Source organism: Zosterops lateralis (genome assembly GCF_965231275.1).
Source record: "Zosterops lateralis genome assembly, chromosome: 1".
Lineage (NCBI taxonomy): Eukaryota > Metazoa > Chordata > Aves > Passeriformes > Zosteropidae > Zosterops > Zosterops lateralis.
Window position 1 is genome coordinate 82,756,401 of NC_139762.1, and position 25,471 is coordinate 82,781,871.

A 25,471-nucleotide genomic window follows, 5' to 3' on the forward strand; every position below is an offset into this window, starting at 1 on the left:
AGAGAGAGCACTCATGTTTTATACTTGAGTACCTCATTTTGCAACCAGGGGAACAAAGGGGAAATTTTCTTGAAAAAAACGGGGAAATACTGTTCTCTGTAGCTTTCAAAGCACATTTTATTCTGGCTCTTCAGGTTTAGCCAATACAACGTATAAATAAGTATGGAGTTTTCCATGATATTTCAAGTTAGATTCCTAAATATAATAATCAAACAGATGCTATAGCAACATAAACAGACACAAGTAATTGGAGAAAACAAAAATGATTGCTCCAACCATGAGAAATAAGCCACTGTCCAGGCATGGAGAAATTGTTGCTTGTTAGAATGGCAGCTGGCAACTTTGCTCATTTCTGCTTTTTCTCCAGCCAAATTGCCTATCATTTTGGGCTTTACATTTTATTAGGAATTGCAGCCAAGGGGAATATTAAATATTTGGCCCATTTTTTGTAGACTGTTAGAAGTGGATCCCTTCCCATCAACAGAAAAGAAAAAGCATAAATGCCTTAACCTGTGGCTCTTACAGGAACTATAAAGAGTTACGATTGCTAAGCATCAGGGATAAGTTCTTGGTAATGATATGGAAAATTGTTTTGATATACAGAATGGAAACTCCTTTCCTAAGCAACCTGATGAACACCAGTAATTAATGCTTCTTGGCATCAGAGAACCAAAATCAGTTTTATACCTGTCTGAAAAAGAAATATCAGGCACATGATAGAGAAAAGATTTAGGCCTGTTGTAACACACATACATGGTCATGATTATGTGGGGTCAATGTCATCACAGAGGTAGTTGCGGGGCATTAGAAGAAACTTTTGAAACAAAGGTGGAGTTAGCCTAAAAATAAATCAGGAAAGAGGAATGAAAAGTAGTAGTAGAGGTTGAGAAACCCTGGCAGACCCCTGATGCAGGAACCTCACTATGAATGCCATGCCTGGCTGGCAGCATGGGCAGACGTGGGACACCCCCAACCCCAAGCTGCTTGGGGTCTTGGGGACTTTCTCACCATCCAGACTATGAGGAGATGCAGGGTCACACATGGCACCAGAGACCCCACAACAGCCATGGGAGAGAGGGGAAAACTGGGCCAGCCCATCCTTCCCAAAGGAAGTATGAGAAGCTGCTACCACAGCTGCAGTGGGTGAAGGGGAGAGCAGATGGGGTGTGTGTCCACAGCAGTGGGAGCACCTCTGTGTGTGTGGGATTAGAGCTTCTTGTGATGGCTGCTAGAAAGGTGTTTCAAGAGCTGTAGGTGTTTATTAGCATTTCATAGATCACTGATTTCCAGTTAATTATCACAGAATCATATATTGGGTTGGGCTGGAATGTACCTTTAAAGCTCATCTAGTCCAACCCCCCTGCAATGAGCAGGGACATCTTCTGCTAGATCAGGCTGGTTAAAGCCACGTCCAACCTGATGTTTCCAGAATGGAGCATCTACTATCTCTCTGGATAAACTTGTAAAAAAAAAACAAAAACAAAAAAAAACAAAAAACAACAAAACAAACAAACAAAAAAAAACCCACAAAAAATGCTTTTACTGCAGTTATTAAACCAATAAACCACCTCAATCCTGATTTGTTTAAATTATATGAAGTGTGCAGATTTTTCCCTGTGTTTCAAAATTCTGTTGAACAACATAGGAAATCTATTGAATTAATTAGGACCAATGAAAGTTTGGACCATAAACTTAAGTAATTGCTGGCTTCTGGGTCGGTAGTTTTTTAAAAAACAGGATGCGAATAACTGGTGCTTTCGTGTGTTAACAGAATGGCACAGAGTAGAAGAGAAAGGCAGGAGGGAATAAGGGGTCAACACTGACTTCCTGCTGGTCTCAGCCCTGAGACAAACTAAAATAACTGTGAAAATCATAATCTCAGTCCCTGGGACAAGGACCTGTCAGGACTCATACAATATAGTGGGGGTAAATTGCATTCTGAATTAGCTAAAGCAAAGAACACTAGAGAAAATTCACTGATTGTGCTTCCTGTAGCCATTTGTGTGAGCTGACTGTGCTCTGAGAGAGGACTGAGGCAATTATAAAAGGGGAGAGTGAAACCTGGAGGCCAAAGGGATGTGTAGCTGCCTAGAAAGAAAAGTGGATGTGTTCACAGGCAGCTGCAGAGTGCACTGAGCCTGGGAAAGCCTGGCAGGCTGAGATGAAAGGCTACTGCAGCAAAAGAAACAGAAACACAGAACAGGTCTGGGAAGCCTGAGAGGCAGTTTCTGCTGAGGACTGACATCCAGAAATGTGGGGTGGATATATCTGCAAGTCCAAGGATGATGATGATGAAGAGTGCAGTGTAACAGCTATCCAGACACAAAAAATAAATAACCAAAAACCACAAAAAACCCTGACCATCACCACTGTGGGGAAAAGAAAGATGTGAATTATGTAAGGGTCTGCAGAGTGAACATATTATTCAAATGTAGTTTAACACCACCATGGAAAAAAGTGATTTCATACTATGATGTCAGGTCACAAAAATAGATCGTTATAAGCAATAATGGAGGGCTAGGGGATTTTATGAAAAGCATGAGAGCTGTCAAGTACTCCCAGTGTTTCAGAAGACCTCAAAGAAGATGGAAAATCTTCAGGTCCATCTCTAAAACTTATTAAAATTTTTAGACAAAAGGCTGCAAAGTGAGGTTATTGTGCTAGAAGATATAAAAGTCATAAAATTAGAATATGGATTGGAAAAAGGAGTATTTGATCAGTACTGCATCAGTACTGCAGTTTTTGATACATGATTCCTTAAAGAACTTATGCTATATAATACAGGAACAACTCTGTATGGAAATGAAGGTATTCATGTCTCAAATAATTACAGGGCTGGAGGAGGAGGCACTGGATGGACTGCCAAGCAAAGCTAAGTCACATGCCTTATCTGAAATTATGAAACAAGGCAGGTATCAACTGTAGTGATACCTTAAAGACCTAGAAATAAAACAACACTCTTTTGAGACAACATTAGTATAGGAGTTAATAGAAAGACTGGTCTTTATTGGAGGCCTCCAGGAACAGATATGGAAAATGCCTAAAGTTCGTGCCCCCTCATGGATGAATAGGGTTTTATAAGTTTAGCAAATTAGCATAACTGAAAAAAATCATCAATTAGAAGCACAAATTACAAAATAATTCCTCCTTTTGGTTCCACCTCTCTTGTAGCCCTCCTTTAGATAGGAACTAAACTTTGTTAATGAAAATGTGTCTTAAGAGCTGTTTTCAACCTTGGTTCCCAGGAATAACCATGATAGGATAGGGGCCTTGGGTCCCTCAGGGTTTGGAGCCTCTGGAATGTGTTTTGTCTTTCTGCCTGTGAGGCTAGGGAAAAGATAGGAAAAGTTACTGGAACTAGCTGGGAACTATATAACTGTACAGCAATAATCTACAGAGCTATGAATATATATGAAGAAAATATAAAAGCAAAAATCATTCTGGCATCAGTAGGACGGGTCTGGAAAAAAATCAGGGATAAAAAGCAGTTAAGTCTCCAGAAGAGATGGTTAAAACTACTTTTACCAAAAGACAGTGAAATTACTTGGAAATCGGTGTTGTTAAGGCCGTGGTTGTGCCCTTATCTGTCATACACATTGAGTGTTGGCTTAAGGCATTCTAAGGTGTGTGGGAATAGACATGGCAGTATATATACACTGTGCTAAAATTATTTGGTTAAATAATGCAAATAGCCAAACAGGGAATTTTTTCCCAGTGACATTAACCCACTGCAGTTTCGACAGTTGTTGTGAGGTTTTTATTGAAGAGGGCTTTTTCCTTTTAATTCTCTCCATGCATTGTGCTGAATAGTATTCTGTGAAAACTGACTAAAGAGAAAAAAGCCAAACAGGAAGAAACACAGCCCTGTCTCATTATGCAGGTCTGGCTGAAATTAAGCATGCTCAATTTTCCTCTCTTCTGTGACCTCTGGCCCACTTTCCTATCCAATCAAGAAAATCAGGTTACTCTGAGTGTGTAACCCTGATCCAATGCCTGCTGCATATGCAGACACAAGTATGCATGTGTGCATCCACACTCAACATAAGCGGCGAAGTCATTCCCCTTGGAAATGATAGGACAATTTCAAGAATACAGATCCAGAGAAAATTCCTGCATGAGTTTTTCTTTAGGTTTTGAGATGATTTCTTTTCCCAGGAAGTATCTCAGCATCATATTCATCATTTCCCACCATGATGGTAACAAGAGTACAGAGGGATAAAAGTGAGTTTTGGCCCCTGATTTTACTCTTCTTCTCAGGCCTCGTGTCTAGCCAGTCTGAACTTGGACTATTGCATGATTGAAGAATATAAAGTTCTTGCTCTGTACATTTAAGCTTATCCCAGGTGTAATGAGATGGAAATGCATTTTAGACTCATGTATTTTATTTATATTGTATTGACCATGAAATCCTATCTTTCCATGGGGACTGTCAATCATGGATTTACATTGTGTGATGAGAAAGGATATGGTTATTTTGAAGGATTTCTTATAAAAAATACAGCTACAAAACACCATGGAGAAAAAGATAATATAATAGCTAAATAATGAAAAAAATACACAGAATTCCTCTCTGAGTATATCAAGGTCAGCTGAAATAGCTACTGTGAATTTAAGTTTAAAAGAAGATTTTTAGTTCAGCACTTTTGTCCATCAGCTTCTTAAAATGGTTTTCTTGTACAGAAGCCAAGGTTTGCCCTAGGTTTTGGGTTTGTTTTTTTTTTTAAAGTGCATAACATTAGAGTTGGTAATTAAATTTTTCTATCTTCTACTGGATGACTATCAGAAATTTGGCTTATAAACTGGGCAGGGAAAGAACAAGCATCAGTAGTTTATCCAGGCATGCATACCTGAGGGGTGTAGGTTCACTGTACAGATTCAAGATACATTCCAGAAAGATACACTAGCAGATTGTTCAAAGTGTTTTGTTGGATTGACCCAGGCTGGATGCTAAATTTCTTGCCCATCTGGGCAGGGAAGAGAAAATACAACACAAGGCTTGTGGGCTGAGATAGGGACAGGGAGAGATCTCTCACCAGTACTTCCTCTCCACCAGCTGTGCAGGGGGGCAGAAATGGGGTCTGTGGTCAGATCATAACACATCATCTCTGCATCTCCTTCCTCCTCAGAGGGAGGACTCCTCACACTATTCCCCTGCTCCAGCATGGGCTCCCTCCCATGGGAAACAGTCCTCCACAAACTTCTCCAATGTGAGTCCATTCCAGAAGTTGCAGTTTTTCCCAAACTTTTTCAATGTGGGTTGCTTCCATGGGATACCATCCTTCAGAACCAGGCTGCCCCAGCATGGATCTGCTTCAATGGGATCTTTTCTCTCTTCAGGGTCACAAGACCCTCCAGTAGAGACTTCCCAGTGGGTCATAGCCTCCTTCAGACATCTGCCTGCTCCATGGGCTGCAGGTGGATCTCTGCTCCATCATGGACCTCCATGAGCTGTAGAAAAGCTGCCTCACCATTCCCTTAACCATGGGCTGCAGGGGAATCTCTCCAGTGCCTGGAGCACCTCTTCACCCTCCTTCTGCAGTACAGGACTGTTTTTCTCACATATTCTGACTTCTCTGACTGCTGATAGCTTGCAAATTTCATTTCTCACTTCTTTAATACAATATCTCAGAGGTACAACCACTGCTGCTGCTGGGGTCAGCTTTGAGAAGTGGTGAGTCCATCCTGGAATCAGCTGGCATGGGCTGTGCTAGACTTGAGGAAAGCTTCTGGCAGCTTCTTCAGAAGCCAAGTCTGTAGCCCCTTGCCATGCAAACACAATACACCTGTAAACCTGCAAAGGAAATACATATCTTTAAATGCTTCAAGCTGCAATGTGTTTCTGATTTTAAGCCCAGAAACTCCAGTTTAGTACTAAATCTATTCCAAGTCTAGGGTTCAGCCTATGTCCCCTGCCTCAAGAGAGTGTTATTTTCAGTTCACAGAAGTGCAAGGGACATTCCCAAATGGCTGCCAAGTGTCTGGTGCTCATATTGAGTCATCAGTAATCGAAGAGAAAAGGTACAAGTAATTTTTTCTTGTTTCAAATCCTTTAACACTTACTTGTATTTCAATTCTGACATATAATCCAAAAATAGATTATATAATCTATTAAAAAAAATTTAAATGTACATATGTCCAGCTTTTGGTATTTACATAAGAACAGTTGAATAAAGTATTCTTTAATTTCATCTAACAGAATTTTGCATGACATATGACATATTTGAAACTTAATTTTACAGTATATTTTCCCTTATGCATAAATCTGGTGCCTTGATTTATTTATTTTGTGTGTCTTGATCTTTATTTATGATTTTATTTTTAACTTTTCTTTGAAATCTCTTACAACCCACTGATCCAATTTCTATAATGGTTCAAACAAATAATCACTGGTTCGAACAGACAAAGAATCACTGGTTCAAGTGATGCTGTGCCAGTTTATTTCAGAAGAGAATATGGACAAGACAAAATTAAGCTTTTTCTTTTTATATGTTGATTTTCTAAATGATTAAAAGGGGGAGGGAAAGCAATTTTATTATAATCAAATATCAGAGACTGACCACCAGCTGTAGGACAACAGAGTCATTCAGTGAAGTAGAATTAGCCCCAGAATGGAGTTCTGCACCTGCACTGTTGTTGCCGTGTATTCTTGAGCATGAGGTCTTGGTCCACCTGTCAGAGCTCAAATGATCTTTGAACCTCCTGTGGTTTTGTGTCACAGTCCATGCAGTCTCTATCCCCATTAACACCCAAGAAAACTCCTTAAAAATATCTGCTTGGATGTGCCTACTAAAAAAGTTAGTGATCCAATTGCTTCTTTTTGTCTCTGTGTCTTTTCCATTCCAGAAATTGCAACCTGCTCCAGCTGCTCCAAGCTACCCAGGGGGCAAAGCTCTCCACAGCATGGAACTCACCTCCCTTGGCCATCGTGTCCATCACAGGATGCAACTAGTGACATCTCCTAGGGTAAAAACCATCAGTGTTCACCCTAAAGTGTCAGCAGGCACAGTGAAAAAGATGTGCCATATCACAAAATAATATTTAGAAAACAAATTAGAATATATATTAGTGAGGAAAACCAACTGAATTGCAAAATCAGAAAGAGAACAGGATGTCAGATCCTCCATCATATAAAAACTCCTGAATATTTTCATTTGTTATTAATGTAAACCCCTCTGCTATCTCCTCCCTGGTCCTGCTTGTTTTTTTCCCTGTGGTTGGGGTCACACAATATATCTATATGCCTACATCTAGCCATAGATATATATACACGTGTTCGTGCTTCAGGCTACAGGAGAATGGAAAGCAAAGCCCAGATCTGCAGGAAAGTATGATTTTCTGTCAGCTGTGTATTGTTTTCTCCTAAAACCCAACCAGTTGTAGCTGCCTTTACAGTTGGATTATTAACGCAGGGTTTTTACCCCAGAGAACTTTATTTTCCAGGTCTTTGCCAAAGCAACTTCCAACTTATGTGTGGAAGCATCTGCCTGTCCTCTATTTATTGTCAGAACAATTTACAGTCAAGTGTAGCAAAACCTTCTCCCAGAACAATAAAAAAAATAAAAACTCTCCCCTAACATGACACTAATATGGAATTATCACTGTAACAGTCTACAACTTTTCAATAATTGCTCCAAAGACAGAGCTAAAATTGGTTTGCCTGGGAACGTGTTGCAAACCCCAGCAATGTCTGTCTTTCATTCATTAAGGCATTGAAATATTTCCCCAGAAGACAAGGATTCAGACATGAACAACTGCTCATTCTACTGAAATAAAGCCTAACATCTGCTTCATTCTAAGGATACTTGTATTTGCATTTGAAATCACAGTTAAATGGAAAGTGTGTTATTTTCTGGCATAAAACGTAATTCTAAAGATGTTGCAATTCAGTGTGCATTCTTTTTCTGGATTCTAATTGTGCTTATAAATTATATTCCTATTTTGTATGAAATTGTGAAACTTTTTACAGTATCTAAGTGATAATATGTGTCATAATGAGCTGCCATAAGGATGGATCCTTTCCATTTCTCCAAGACACCTTTTATAGAATAATTATCAATTTTAGCTTTTTATCTGCCAGTGTCCTAGGTGTATAACCATGCACCAAAGGGGAAAGAACATGAAACATATTGTATACCAAGAATGGGGCCTCTGCCCTCACTAGTAGCAGGAAAACAAAAAGAGACTCTTCTCCTGCAAGCCTGTAGGAAAAGCTGTCTGGAATAGCTGCTCTCCTGACTGAAATAAGAAAGAAATGGGAAGTGAATGTGATTTGAAGATTTTATCTGCTCTGAAATATTTTAAATCAGCATTTAAATTGTGGGTACATTACAGACAGCCTATAAAAATGTTTCTTATCCTTTGTTACAAACCTGCTTACTGGTTTTCTTTGATTGTTAATTGCCCAATTCTGGCATCTGTGAGAAACAATGAGTGCTACATTTTAACATATTTTTAAGTTTTCTTCAATATTGTATTAGAACAATGTCCTACCCCCTTTGCCTTTCTAAGGTGTTAGAACATAAAACTGTCAATGCTGGACTAAAAGATTCAGACAAGCCAAAATCCTCCATCTGACCATAACACTTGCTTAGGAAACAGTATAGGACACCGGATCTGTAGAGAGAAGTCTAAACCAGTAGATGTGTTTCTTACTGGAAAATCCCCTGTGGCAAAGCAAGTTTTCTTTTCTGTATGCATGGGAAAATACTTTCATTTTGGTTTAGGTTCTGAGGGCTGCAACAATAAATGATGTGATTTGTCAGTCTTAATCTCATGAGGACAAGAGATTTTTTAACTTCTATTGCTGTTGGTGATCAGTGTTCATGATAAATTATGACTAAAAAGTGTCCTACAACAACACTTTCCTTAGGATTTCACTTGAATGTGGCTTTTTTTCTCGTGAGATGAGAGGAATAAAAGAAAAGATTTTGCACTTCAGCAATTTAAACAGTTTCCAAGTAATGGCCATTGTATAATGAGAAAGTGACACACTGTCACTTCAGTGGCGGTATTTCTGTTTCTTTAGTGAATGGATTGACTTTTGTAGAGCTAAAATAATTTACATGGATGAGTCTCTCAGTGATGGTATATCTAATTTTTGTAAGTTAATGATTTTTTAATATTTATCTAGGGCTATGCTTTCACATGTCATCAAATTAAGCCCTACTTCCTGCTAAGCCCTGGGTATAAAAGAGGAGTTGGTATGTTGTCTATCACTACTGTTGGTTAGAGGTTTTTTAATCTTTTTCCTGCTCTCTTTTTAGTCTCTTTGTATCCATTTACCTTGACTTACATCTTCATGCCAGGTTTGTTCTCTTTTTACTTTTTTGCTGTTTTCTCTCCTTTTTTATCACAAGTGACCTTAAGTGCACAGATAATCCAATAGTACTTTAGCTTTGAACTTTTGAACAAAAAGCCTTCAAGCTAGAGACAAAACATGATTCCTATCACTTTTCTGTCCACACAGAGCTGCATAGGCATTCTGTAGCAGGCAGCTAACTAAGAAATTTTTATCTCATTGACTATTTATGTGGTGTAAGTCAGGATTTCTCTTCTACAAAAGTCAAGGGAACTCAAAGCAATTTGCATCACATAGGAGTTGACCGAGTTGACTATTAAAAGCCCTGTATTTTTAATGCTGGAGGAAATTTTCAAATACAGATATCCATATATTTGTTTTCAACAGAACAAACACTGAGAACAAAATTGTGGGCAGCTAATTCTTGTAAGACTTGTATTTTTATACATCCTTTCTATTGCACTTCAGTATTCATGTACAAACATACCTATTCCCCTTCATCCCCCACCCCAAGTGTTGCCCTTAAATGAGCAGCCCACCTCATGCTTATTCACCTTCACATATAAAATCACAGAATAATTAATGTTGTAAAAGACATTCAAAATCAAGTCCAGCCTTTGACTGAGTACATGGAAGAGCCACAAACCCAGCATGATTCCTTGTTGTAGTAATGAAACACAAATATAAAATAACTCTCATAGGCATTGATGAGGTATGTAAAGCACATATTAGTAGGAGAGCATTCAGTAGATAATATGTCATCTGGCAAATGGACACATCTTTACATTAATGATCTTGGACCAATGTTAAATAAGTAATTATGACTGCTGGGGCTGGAAGGGATGAAATATTCTTTTTTAATTAAATAATCAACTGAATTAATATTTGACATGCCTGCTACCCTTTTTTCCTCCTTATGGTGAGTCTTTTGGACAATTGAATTAAGTTTGATGTCCATCTAATTCACCTCAGTGTACAGATAGAAAAAGATTGCCATATTTCTAATCCTGCCTGGTCATAGCCATTACTGTATTGCTTTATTTATGACAATTTAATGTAAAAACCTCAGTCTATCTGATGCTAAGAAAATCTTCCTTTAACCTTTCACATTGCTTACAGTGGATATGCCAGCCAAAGAGTTTATAACTTTTCCTTTTTCACATGTGACTCTAACCTGTTAATCAGCTCTCACATATCCTTCCTGAAGGAGAAAGGATTAACCTTTCAATATAATACAATTTTATCATTTTGCATCCTTTGGTAAAACAGAGGAAAGACTTTCTATGGACATGATTCATCTACCTCTAATGATGCCAAGAGCTTGGTAGCTCATTTTTTAAGGATAGCACTTATACAATCACAAAGGAATGAAAAACAAAAATCTCTTGCATATAGAAGTCAAGAAAACACTGTTTCACTAAGTCAGATCTGAGTTTCATGTATTCAGTCTTCCAATTGCACAGGAACTCCTCAAGAGATATTTGTTTGTACAGCACAACTCAGAAAGATTTGATAAATATAATTCATTCTAAAAACTATTTCTTCCAATGAGGAAGTAAAACAAAGAATTAAATCATTATATTGTAAATCCATTCACTACAACTGCCCAACAACTTTCCTCCTTGTCTTTATAGACAGGTGGGCTCAACTTGGTCTGCAATCCATTCCTCTGAGAAACCTATTCCTTTCTAATGACTAAGCCTTGACTCTAAACTTAGGGACCTTTAACAGGTTATTTAATTAAATTTTGATCTCTAAATGAATGTTTCTGCCCTGGGGTGTGTTTACTTTAGATGTGCAGTACTATGTTGGAGACCAGTCCCTGTTGATAACAGTGTGGGGACATCCACACCCCTTATTCAAGTGAATCATTTAGGTGAAGAACATCACTATGTTTAATGCCACAAAGGGCTGTGGTTGGGTCACATCTTCCTCAGTGACATGCAAATGCAGTCATGTTTCTATACAGTGTGCCAAATAAATTATGCTTTGGTTTGGAGATCTGCATCGGATGTCTCCATACTACAGAGTAAAGGAGGAATAAAAATCACACACATTAATCATTGTCCTGATCTCCACCCCTCTCACTCTTAACTTCCCTCCTTCAAAACAGTGGGTGGTGGTTTTTGTTGTCATTGTTGTTGTTTTTCTTTTTTTTTCTTTTTTTTTTTCTTCCTTTGGTTATGGTTGCAGTCTGGAAGGGAGAAATACACCAGGTTTATGGTCTGAATCCTTTGCTCATTTAAAAATGTGATCGTTTTTATAAAGATTATTCTGGCAGATCCTGATTCTCCACAGATTAGTACTAATACTTTAAAGAGGAGCTCACTTAGCCAGCTCCTGCTTTAATAGGGCAAGGACCTCTATTTATTCTGTCTGCCTTTCCTTTACATTTAATCTCTTGACAGGGAACTGTGTGAATGCTTGGATTTTTATGACTCTCAAATTGGTGCTGAATCCCTTCTCTTATCCTTCTAATAAAAGTCTGCTGTTGGGGCAACTTAATCCTGTTTCAATTTTCTTGCAGTTTTCCTTTAGTAACTTAGCTATTTTAAAAACAAGCAGCCCAAAGAAGCTGAGTAGCACAGTGAGAAGTTTTGCTTTGCAGATGGATATGGTTTACTCAGTTCTCCCAGAAGCTCCTCATCCTGAGACACTGGATAGAAATGCAGGTATTGCTTTCCAAGCAGAAAATAACACATCTCCTGGTTTGAGAGGTGAAAAATAAAACAAACAAACAAACAAACAAACAAAAACAAAAAAAAAAAAAACCAAACAAACAAAAAAAAAAAACTGAAACTGGACTCATGGGTTTTCCTTATCAACTAAAAAATGCAAGTTTGCTTCCTAGGGTATCTGCTCCAAGACTTCTGTCAAGAAGTGTCTCATCCTGAAAGAGCACAACAGGTACAGGGGCAGTGGTGGTGTAGTGAAGGGGAGGGCATCCCCAGGCAGTGGCTATGCTCCTTTCCCTTACTTCTCTATAGGTCTGCTTTAGACAGACATGCATTCCTGCTTCTCTTCAGTATAAAAACCAAATTATTTTTAATATCACTGAGCACAGTATTGAAAAGATCAACTTGATTGAGACTTACCAAAGCCTGCTGAATAGCTTTGACAAGGCTTCCTCTGGGGAATGGTTTCCCTGAGCTAGACAGATGCTTTGCCTTGCCTTCTTGATAGCTTTTGCACTGAGTCCCCCAGAGACGAAGGAAACAGTAGGAAGCAAAGAATCTCCCTTGGGAGCAGAGGACATATTGCAAGTTCAGAACTAGCTGGGAAGGACTGAGGAACACTTACAGCCTGGAAGGTGCCATTTGAATTTGCTCTGAGGTGTGCATAATTTATTGGACAAAAATACAGAGAAAGGTTGACAGATGTTCTACTATATGGCTGTATGTGAAATGTGTTTGTTCATGTAACCTCTAGCTCACTTCTGCTACTGTAAAGATTTGCATATCCATAAATTTCCTTGAAATGATGCTTAAAAGAAAGAAAATGTTTCTTTGGGTGACTGGATAAATAACCAAACATTTTACTCTAAATAAGTTTTTAACCATTCCCTGCAATTCCCAGAAGGCTGGAATTATAACAACTCAAAGAACCTAGCCAGCTACCTGAATTAATTCTATTTAATATAAAACTGAGGGTGGGGAAACAAATAAAAAACCCCTCTGGATTTATCATAGCTGCCATTTAACTTTCATGCAGGTAGTGTTGGTCCAAATCCCTGAGTACTTCCAGCAAAATAACTTCATCTGAGGGTGATGTTGCTAGATATTCCTAGAAAATTGTTAAACTGAGCAAGAAGGCAAAAGAAATTCAAAACTAAAGAAGAAAAATGAAAAAACTAATTTGCCATGCTGAACTGTTAATCATGAAGAAGAGGTCAGTATTTTCCAAATATAAAGGAACACACCACAGTTTTGCAGAAATCACAATTGTGAGTGAAACACCACTCTCAGCAATTATTTCAAAACTGCTGTGGGGAAGCTGGAAAGCCTAAAAATATTTATTTGTTAACACACATTATTTTTGTCTGAGGATTGTCACCAGGGTAAGTTGGTGGCAAAAACATCAGGTTCATATCTTGTGCTTTACTGCACTGGAACAGATTTTCCAGAGAAGCTGTGGATATCCTACCCCTTGAAGTGCTCAAGGCCAGGCTGGATGGGGCTCTGAGAAACCTGGACTAATGGAAGATGTCCCTGCCCATGACAGGGGGTTGGAATTAATGATTTGTAAGGTCCCCTACAACCTAAATAATTCTGTGATAATTCTATAATTCTAAGAAATTATTCATAGAATTTCTAAGAAAAATTCTACATCCAGGAGTAGCATAGGAATCTTTGTACTTAGTAGTTTTCCTTGCCATAGCCACAATGTTTTTTGATTAACATGGAGTCTATTGCACATCAAACTGCAGAAACTTTCTGACAGGGGCCTTCGAGGTTATCTAACGCTCCTGATACCTCTGTGTTACTTGCATATTCTGTGTAAATTTCTGTCCCAATGTTGAAGAGAAAGAAAAAAAATATTCAGAAGGCAAGGGATCAGAAGTAAATAAAAAGCTATGGGAAGGTAAAAAAACTACAACAAATCATGCTTACTTATGGATAGCAGGTATTTATACCCTGAAGTCAACAGAAGAAAGAATCCTGGGAATATGAATGATGTCACACCAGAGGAGAAGAGAACTGTCAAGGTCTGTTTACTGTTACGGTGAATACTGAGTGGGTTTAAGCCTATTCCAGTAGCCTATTCCAGTAGCTTATACTTTTAATTGAATAATAGAGGTGACCAAACTGTTCCTGTGATCCTGTAGTTCTAAAATTGAAAGGAGCATACTTCTAAGTATACTTTATTCAGAGGAATTTAGGTGACTCTGAAAGCAAACTGTCTTTTTTCCTCTAAGTTTTGAGGATAGCCTATTCGTGTTAGGCCTTTTTGCAAGGTAAAGGAGGGGAAATGAAGCCTAACAGAAGTTTTTAAAACTATTTGAAAACCTATTTCAACACATTAATAAACTAGTGAGGTAAGTTATGCACAGTCTTGAAAAATGTTTTTTTACAACACTCATCCTACCCTTTTCAGCTGATAGACACTTCAGACTCTCTCTCTGTGATTCAATTAAATAGAAAACTGAAAGTTACGGTATTTTGGCAGAGAAACTAAAATATATCAACTATGTAAATCACTTGTCAGGAATCTAGCAGCTGTTTTCCCGAATTCATGAACAGCCAGGGGAAAACTAAAGCTGTGAGAGCTTACAAGCTGCTCACCAATTCATCCATTCCTTTACACAGGAATAATCTGAAACTCTCAAGCACCCACTGGAATGAAAACTCATCCATGCCAATAAACTTTTCACAGGCAGGCTTCAATAATCTGCCTGCAAGATTGCACTTGAGGCTCCCTAAAGAGGGCACTAGAATGTGATATTAGCAGTGAGCTGTTTTGTCTCTTCAGATTATTTTCTCCTGCAGATGCATGTGGGGAGCAGTGAGGGAGATCCTAACTCACTCAGGGGAACAGGTTGTGCCTTCAGTTGCAGAAGGGAGGAAGGGATGACAGGAGGGAGAGAAGCAAATGCTGAGGTCCCTCCGAAAGCAGGAAGGAGCTCATAACTCAGAATTTGTGCCATTCTCTCCACATCTCCCATGAAATAGCCAGCACAACCATTGCAGCTGCAGACCACAAGGCACAAGTGTGTGTACCAGTGCTCCAAGGGATGGTTCCAACAGAGAGCTCCAAGGGACCAGTGCTCCAAGGGATGGCTCTGGAGTTTTGACTTTGTTTGCTAGGGCTTACCCTGAATGATGTTTAAGAACCATAAACTTCCAGCATGGGATAACTGTTTCATGTAATACAATGAGATGCTTGTATACATCTGTGATAAATGTGGCATTGGGGTAAAAATTAGTGATAAAAGAATATAGAAATATATGTTAGATTGGTGTTAATATAAAAAATGGGAAAAGGCACAGTCTGTAGAAAATTCCCTCCAAGCCAGGCTTCTGCCGTCCCCCAGTCCTGGGACAAAGAACGGGACAGGAGCCATCAGGAGGAACAAAGACACTGGCCAACCCAGATAAGAATCGGCATCATACCCAGACAGAGAAATTCCTCCCCGAATGAAAGAGAATTCTCTGCCAAGGAATACACATTGAAAAAACCATGGGCTGGCGAGCTCCATCCATCCACATGTGAAAGGAACCTTCCCAGAATACTATTTGTAAAGTTCAACAAATCCGGGAAACCCATCCGAAAATTATTTGGACTATTTGCTGGACTATTCCGTGCATCTGTTCCGCCTCGGGACACGAAAAGCCCTATAAAACCCCGAGCTGTGACCTGCTCCATGTGGATTTGGGAAAACCGTGCCTTAGAGTATGGACTCCTTATCCACCCAGCGCTGCGCTGCATGTCCTGTTTCTGGTTACTCTCTTTGTCGGTGATTGGGATTGTTTTATTAATAAATTGTTTCTTTATTAATCCGATTTTTGCCGTTGCATTTATAACACATCTCTAAGCTTTAGTAACAAGTGGTTTACCTTAGTCCCTCAAAACCACCCATGTACCACCTAGGACAATTATTCCAGCCACATAAACAAGATTTTTTTAATCAATACCAGCCGAATTCTGAGCACTTTGAATTCAGCTGACACACAGTGAAAATTCCCTTCAGCAAGAGTTTCAGAAAACCAGTAGTTAAAGATCAGTGTATATTTGTAGGGATAGATATAGATATGGTTTTGATTACATTTAATGACTGTATACAAAAACCAGATTATTTTCCCCTCTGCATAGAACATATTATATCTGAGTACGATTCATACCTACCAAAAAATCTCCAATGCAATGCATTCAGCAGTTTAAAGGGGTATTTCAGCAGTATAAAATTTAAAAAGTATCTTTGCCATAAGTGATTCTCTTAAATTAATGTGTGTTTTCTTCCTGCATATGAGTTGGACCAAAAATATGCTGAATGCTGGTGGTTGTCAACTAATGCATGTACCAAAAAATTTTTCTGTGATATTTTTATATTTTTCTAATGTATGCCAAGCAACTGTGTATTACAAATATATGATGCACAGAACAGAAATTTAAAGCCACAGTTGCTTTCCAGACTGTTCCTGCAACAAATCTGGGGCTTCCAGGGGCCTAATTGCTTATTTTAAATGAAGCATGCACTTAAATGTCTTGCCAAGTCAAAACCTTTTTCTGTAAACTCTCTTGCCCGCTATTTTTACCCGTTTTCTAGCATAATGCAAAATAGAGCTCCCACTTGAGTGCCCTGAGATTTAGTGAATAATTAGAGCTGAATGGAAAATAGAAACATTTTTTCAGGGAAAAATGTCTTCTTTGTTTTATCTCAAAATATTCCAAGAAGAAATGACAGTAATGGAGTTGACATTTATAATAACAGCAATGCAAAGCAATATATAGAAGTGTAAAGCAACTAATAGTAACAATGTAAAGATTGGTTTTAATTGCCTTCACCTTAACTAAATTATTGGCTCTGTGAACATTGCTATTAATTTCCACAAGATAATTCATTAGATGAAGTATTTTTACTCTGAGGGAGGAATGGTGTGAGAATCTGGCCCCAGTGGGTTGACATTTTAAATCAATTTGCTGACTGCCTGTAGTGGTAGCATTTTAAAAGCAGATTTGGAGTATATAAGCCAGCAAAAGAATGGTTTGCAACAACTAAATATTGCTTGCTGATGTCAAACTTTTTTCTCCCATTATGATGTAGGGATGCAGAGAAAGTTTGGGAAAAAAGTGAATAATCCTGCAGCTAGTACAGAGATAATGCTTATTATTTTAGTAAATAATTATGAATATATTCTGAAGGTGTACCAGCACCTAGTTTTGAGCTCTGGCATACTATTACCATAAATAAAATACAAAATTTTTTTAAATACACATAATAAAATTTTGGGGACTTTTAATCCCCTGTTTTTTTCTGGCTTGCTTTAAAGCCTTCTAAGTAGCACCAAGTAAGTGTAACATCTCATGATTAAGAGGTAAAAGGAGAGAGACACCTTTGTAAAACAATTATAGTATATGCTGATAAACAAGCATATCTCTCAGTCAGCATAAAATAAACTACTTCTGCTCACCAAAGAGGCTGAGGCTAAAATTATGATGTTTCAAACAAACCTTTTTTTGTTTTATTTCTTTCCCCCTCCACCTATTTTTGCTTTTCTCAGTATTTTTTCCCTTTCTCACTGACCCCTTCCTTATCTTTTTTGCCTTTTCTCTCCCCCTGTTTCTTTCTATGAAAGCTGGCTGTCCATGGAGAGGAATTCATAATGGAAATTCAACATTCTACAGTACAATTCCAAATCATACTTGTACAAGTTGGCCTTGGCAGATTTTTCCGAGTAGATGGTTTTGAACAGCTATGGTGGTGAACCTAGTTCTTAACTTTCTTATTAGAAAAATAATTCTGCTTCCAGGTGGATGATCTATCATAATGGGAAATGAATAGCTTATCATTACAATGAAGAAACTGGATTTTGGCTGAGAGAATAAACAGCACACCAGTCCTAACTTTCATACCATGGGTGCAAGTTAAAATAGAAATCTGATAGTGAATATATATTGAAATTATTGAAAATAGCTGTGCTTAGCTGCTGAGATTCAGACTGAATCCGAAAGGTAGTTACAGAAAAAAGTTCAAAGGTGAGGAGGTTACAGGAAGAAAAATATGCAAGAAAATAAAATAGAGTTCAATAGGTAAGAAAATAAAGGATGATGAACAAGAAACTGGTTGAAAAGTGCTGACACCTTATCAGGCATGTTTCAATTTTAGAAGACAGGGTTGCTGTCTTGGGTTGCAATATATAACCAAAAGTTGTATTCTATTTGCCATCTCTTGAAACCAGTTGGGAAGGTGTTTTGTTTTTTTTTCTTTATCTCTTGTATAACCCAATCCTCATAACTCCAAGGGGGAGGGGGTGGGTGCCTCCTGTTAATGGACCAGCTGTTAAAACCAGGTGGAGTAATGTTCCTAATCTCTTCCACAACCCATCCTCCCTCTGGGGGATATCTTCTGGTAAGGGGCCATTAAGGCTCACCACATGACTGAAAACATTACATCATCCCATTGTGAGATGCTCCACCCAGTGAGGGGAGCCAAGCATTTCTACCTAGATAAAAGCTGAAATTGAGAACACCAAGGCAGCCTGGTTTTCCACTGGATTTCCCATCTTGCCACCACTGGACCCTTCCACAGGATCATCTCTACTCCAACAGAACCACATCTGCCATTCCAGGAGGATTTATTTGGATTGCTTCCAACACCCCGACCAACAGGGTGTCAGGTCATGTTCTGACTCTGTCAGGGTTTCTAGGATTTTTGTTTGTTTGTTTGCTTGTTTTTTATATTACTACATTTGTATTTTTTAATATTCCTAGTAAATAACTGTTATTCCTATTTCCATATTTTTGCCTAAAAACCCCTAATTGCAAAATTATAATTATTTGGAGGGAGGGGGTTTACATTTTCCACTCCAAAGGAAGCTCCAGCTTTCCCTGGCAGATATCTGTCTTTCCGAACCAAGACAGTTGTCATTAAGGAAGCTTATTTTTTTCTTTGTTCCTTTTTGCTGTTCTTTCATAATGTTCAGGTGCAAAATGATGTTGAAAAAGATACTAAATAATTCGTTCCAAAACATCTGAGGAACTGAATAGAGTGCCCAGATTTTCCTCTGTTCTTCCCCTCTTATCTTGTCATTCTGCATTTGAATCCATTTAATGGCTTTTCTATTGCATTTGCCTTAGATTACCATTTTTTTAACTGTATCTCTTATTTACCTTATTTTATAAGGCTTTTTCCACAGCCTTGTTTTCCTTTCTGCTTTTGCCTATAGTCTGTACATTCTCCCTTTTCATACTCTTTAGCACTACACTCAAGAACAGTGGATACTGCATCAAGAGGAGTTCCCAATGCATCCACTGCTCACCTGTACTTTACCCTTCTTTTCTCTAAGTTTCTCTTTTTACATTATTAAGTAATGTAAGTAAATGAAATATTTGTGGACTATTGACAGCTTTTAGCAAATTGTAGTTGTGTGATTTATTTAGAGACCAAAATATTGTTGGTTTCATACTTTTCACCGATTAAAAGAGCTAGTATAGAGGAGTATATTTTTGTGTGGTTTTATGAGCCCAAACACCTCCAGATAACATTGCTAATTCATATAATGTCCTTCCTTGAATGATAGATTTAGCACTTAAATCTCTTATTTAAGGGAAAGCTCTATATAATTAGAGTAAATGGAGAATGTCCTGTTACATAAGTTCCTGTGGAAAATTCAACACATTCTTTATGCCAAGAAATACAAAGAAAATAATTTTTACCCATTGAATGAGCACTGCAGCTACCATTGCTTTCAGTAGTTCCACAAACCTGATAGCCCAACGAGTTTCTGCACAAGACCTCCCTTACAAATTGCCATGACAGGGATTGAGTCTGGCAGACTGACAGGATACTTTGTTGTGCATTTGGCATATTTGCTTTGTGAAAACTTTAAATGTCCTAAATAAGCCTGGTTTTCTGCTTTTCGGGGAACTACATCCTTCAATATTCTTTATAGCTGTATCTGTGGGATTTATTTGAGGACAGGTATCTCAAACATACAGATAAGAACGGGGACCAGGACAGAGGCAGAGAGACCAATTGTGTGTGATCACCCAACCCTTCTATAAACATCTGACAACGAAAAGTCACCATGCAGCATCATTAGGAATGGTGCCAGCTGGAAGAAACCATCAAATAGCCCCATTAGCAGGGCATAAAACCTGTTTACTTCTTCTTTTGTGGGGTCAGGATTATCAAGGCTAAAAAGATGACAGTGATTACTGTCTTCAGTAAGTCATGTCAGTGAACACAAGTTACATAAACCATTCTGCTTTCCATTCTTCTGCTCTGTACTGATTGAAGAACACTGCAACAAATATCACATAGAAAAGTAATGCTGTAGATTTGCATATCTGACCACCTAAATTTTTGAGGAAAAGGTGATGGGAAAAAGATGTGCACTTAAAGTGTTAAGAGGCAGGAGTGATGGGCAGCAGTGAGGGGTAAAGAAATAAGGGAGTCTAGGAATATTCCTGTAGTGTAGGAGAGGTTATCTCTGCGGGACTTACATATTTATATTTATAGACTTATAACCAGAAAAAAATTCTTGCATCTGACAGACAATATAAACCAAAAAAAATTAAAATGCATCTTGAATATGTCACTTTTGTTTTGTAAGTTTTTTTTACTACCTTCCTCCCTTCCAATTCTTTACAAAGGTTTATAGACCTCAGTACAGAATTTATAAAGTTTCGTTGTCAGTGTTTCAGAATCATGCTGTGCTCCCTGATGACCTTGTCTATGTTTCAGATACTTGTAAAAAAGGATATTTTACTATAGAAAGGAAAACTTGATTCTTCTGTCTGAAAATAATTTAGGGAGGGGTGAGGGTTATGATCATATTGCAAGGTGAAATGTTTCTGGAGCATGCTGCACACCACGTCTATTAAATCTGTGCCAAATTTTATTTTTCCTGCTCTGCAGTTGAATGAATCTGCCAGTTGCCCGCAATACTTTAGAAGTATGGATAATAAATTTGGCATATTTCACAATATTTAGCTTCACAGATGTAAAGAACCATTTTGACACCCTGATCAGCTTTTCACCCTCTATAGGAAATTGGCTCTAGCATTGACTTCTTTACATGACATCCCTTCTGCATTAATGAAAGGTCATCTTTATAAAGTGAGGAATTTAACCATCTCCAGCTAAGTTTCCATCCTCCAGCTCAAGTGACTAACAGTCAAATATGAAGGAGTGTAAACACAGGTGTACACACACACACACACACACATGCATCCATGCAATATATCCATTCTTTACATGACCAATGATGAAGATGTCTCAGTAACTTAGATTCTTTCCATATTTAAAGATGAGTCACTTTAAAGGTGTCTCATGCTCATTAGTTCTTAAGGTTCCCTCAGAGCTATGCACAGGGAGACTCCTTGGCAAAATCCTGGCCCAATCATTATCCTGAGATTTTGACACAAATTTTAACATGCTCTTCATTTTACTCATGGAGCCAAAAACATCTAACATTGCAAGTGAATGAATAAATGAAATAGTTCCAATCACAGTTTGGAAAAACAAACAAACAACAAAATTGACCCATTCTTGAAAAAAAAAGAAGAAAAGGAAACAATAAAAAAGACCCTCAAACCACAAAAAACCTCTAAACTAAACAAACTAAACTAAGTCGGCCAAACAAAACCTTGTCTGAACATGTCTATGATAATTTTTGACCCTCAGCAGTAGCACAGGCAGAATGGAGAGAAAGCAGTACAGAATGAGGGAAAAACTTCAGGCAACCTTATCTCATCCTGATCTATCTAACTCTTGATTTGGTCTCTCTGATCAACATCACGTCACAAAAACCCTTGAAAGTATAGCACATGATGAACCATTTTATGTGTTATCATGGAGACGTGGAACCACAGATTGGTCTGGGTTGGAAGACATCTTAAAGATAATTCAGTTCCAATCCCTTGCCATGGGAAGGGGACACCTTCTACTAGACAGGGTTCCTTAGAGGCCTCTCCAGCCTGGCCTTGAAAACTTTTAGGGGTGAGGAATTTAATACAATAGAGTTGCCTCCAGAGGATTTATCAAATAGAATACCTTATATACAAAAGGTAAGGTAAGTTAAAGGGAGAAAATACAGATACATAATAGCCCTTTAAGCCAGTAAAGCAAAAATGAGAAAAAAATAAACCTTAGATGCTAAAACAAAAAACGTAGGTTAACAGACCCAAAGCAGTACAAATTTACCACAGGATAGGTAAATTTAAGCAAAGGACCATAATCAAAAAGTAGTTAAATGAATACTTACACCTTGTATTATATGAGTCAAGACCAAAGTTCTACTAGTTCCTTCTCATTTTATGAATTACTGAAAACAGATTTAACTTCAAAATTTGTTAGTAAAAATTAAAATGTTGGACTTATCTACACTTTCAAAGCTATGAATAAGCTTTTAAAACTGGAGTGTTTATTGGACATATTTTACAGATAAGAAAACTGAAGTTCAGTGACTGAATTAATGTGGTCAAGAGCATGACACAGGCTTTGACAAAAATATGACAAAACTTTAAAATGTATGCCTTGACCACTAGCAAAAATCAGGTGTTTATAGGAAGCAAGAAAATACCACTCGAACCCTGTGACAAATTCTTTAAACGCCAAGATTAAATTGTGAAAGATATATTATTTACCTGGGGAAAATAGACAATGTTTTGAACTAGGACGTTATGACTGATCTTTGTTTTAGAATGCACGCATATATCCACTAGCACTTTTACAGTGATACATATATATAACATACAGTGTATACTACAATATGGGAGGACTGTGTGTTTGGGCAACTTGAAACAGAATGCTCAATTAATAGTAGTTAAGTAGTCACTCCATTCTATTGCAAATGAAAAAAACTCTTAGAAGAATTTTTCCATAATTTCTCCTGAGATGCTTGTCTGTCTAAGTATTAGGGCAGAAAGTGAGATGTCTTTTAGAGGGGTTGGTGTTGCTTTTATTCACAGCTCGTTGACTAGGAATCTTTGAAACATACTAATCCTGAAGTGATAATGCATCATGTTTACCTTCCATCCTGTTTTCTTTCAATGCTGGGCATTCAATATTTTAAGTACCTCTTCAGGTCCCTTGTGTATGAAATAAGGAACATGTATGTAGTTTTAAAGTAGTCATTCTTTTGTCATGCTTACACATCTCTTACAAGAGGGGAAGGTAAATGATATAACGAAAATGCACTTAAATGCTTTATACTGACTTTAAAAACCCCTACACTAAATAAGTCTAGCCAAAGTCTAGTCTAGTTTCAGCTCTATTATAGTAATAAAACTACAGCCTGGGCTAGACTTAGCTGAACACTGACAGTGTTTCTGCATACTGTGTCCATCCTACTCCCAAGCCACAAATGCATCTTATAAAAGAGGCTCAGTGGAGTAAGCAAAAGTACACAGAAGCCTGAATTTATTTTTAACAAAGAAATGTGTGCTTCATAATTCATTGCTATTTATTGAAGTCCTGCCACTTAAATACATTGAGTAATACATGCACCAGAGAGTTTAGCTGTATCTTTCAGTGGTGCTACGTATTGTACAAGTTACAACACAGTGAAGGAAGGGTGACAGAATCAAGGGTACATTATTTCCCAGAGAAGATTTTTTGAATTTCATATTCAGCATCTAATCAGTACTCCAACTGAACTGTCAGTAACTTTCTGTCCCAGTAGAGGCAACACTGAGCACTCTTCTGGTGTTCACATTTAAACTGAAATATTGCATATATTGTTCCATTTATTGCTCTTGAGAACACAATAACCATATGAGCAATTTATGGTATACTTTGGCAGAAGACCGGGGATGAATTGAATTTATTTCCACAGGAAATGCTTTTGCAATCCCAGTTCTCACTCAGAAAATAAAAACATATTTCTGAGCACCTGGGGAAATCACCTAAAATGCACATATATCCTGCAGTCTAGAATCACAGTCACAGTTGCCAAGTAACTACTTTTTTGAAATATAGGAGATCTGATTATGGTCACTTTTCTTAGTGAATAACTGGAAAGAAATGGAGGAATGACTTTCCTAGAGACTCACTGTAAAACATCATGCTGATTTTTTTTCCCAAATCACTATGGAATATGCAGAGCTGTAAAAAAGCTTAAGAGGTGTTGCACATAATTCAGTATATTTAGATTCAAAGTACATTGTTCTTTGGACTCCTAACTACAAGATTGCATTTCCTACCTATTACCTCCTTGCTTTGAATGAATGATAAATGAGGGAAGTTAGAAGCAACCAGAAGAAGGAAATTCCATCTCATATAATATTGAAATTCTAAGCCACATTTCAAAAATTGCAAATAAATAGAATCTTCCATTAAGCTAAAGGGGTTTTTTCCCATATTGACTTTTCTGCTGCATAAATGGAATATTGACTACAGAAATATATGTTTTAAAAGGAAAAACTAATCAGGGGCTAATGGGACAAGAAATTTTTTCTTGCTGTACCATGCTGCTTGTCTTACCAACACTCACTGCTGTCTAGTACCCAAAGGAAAATGTCATTCAGTTTGGGAAGCACTGGTGACAATATGAGAGAAAAGTCAACAGCAGAAATTAGGCCAACAACTGAATTAGGCCAATAACTTCTTCCATCAAGCAAGTTATGATTTTCTTATCTCTCTCATAAGTCATTTTAGTTGTGCATCCTGTTTTTCTGAGCAGTGCTGTAAAGTAATTCCATAAGCAATCACTAATAAGATTACAGATCTGAAGGGTGTAAAGATTACAAAAGATTGTCACAGAAAAGTCATCATTTTCTTTATAAAAACTGTGGAGAGAGTTTCATATATAACTGTAATAAAATAGTATTTCAAAGGGTGAAGATAAGTCATATCAGTCAACCGTAAAAAAACCCTAGAACATTTTCTCTTTTATGTTTTTGTTTTTAGGAGATGTAGGAATTGAATGTTAATGTCTTCTTTTCATGAGAAGAAATTAGTGTTATCTATATGCTCTTTTTCCTTTTTGACAATATGTTACTTCCCTGGAGGTTTACATGGGTTTTTTTCATTGCACTGTGGCCGGTAGGCACAGTATCTCTCAGAAAATAATGCCAAACTGCTAATTACCATGAGCAGTATTTAAACAAACTGATCAGATCTGTTATATTTCAGTTCCTTCTGAAATGCTAGCTGAACATCACACTGTTCTCTATAAGTGCCATATGTCCCTCCTTAATTATTTCACTGGGTCTGTCATGTTATTCATGTTTTGTTTGGACAAACACTTGTGAATACAGGTATTTATTTTGCAAATATAGCAAATGTCTTTAGCAAATAGCATATGTCATAGCAAATATGTCTTTTTAAATGACATCTAGAATTTGTCTTATCCAGTTTGTCCATGATTCTGCTATTGTATCTCAAAATTCAGTACAATTCTTTTTTGTGTGTGTTCTGAGATGGACAGGAAGAGAAGAGAGGAAGATAAAGAGGCAAAAAATAAAAGGTATTGTCAAAATTTAAAGCTGTTTCCAATTATGAATACTTCC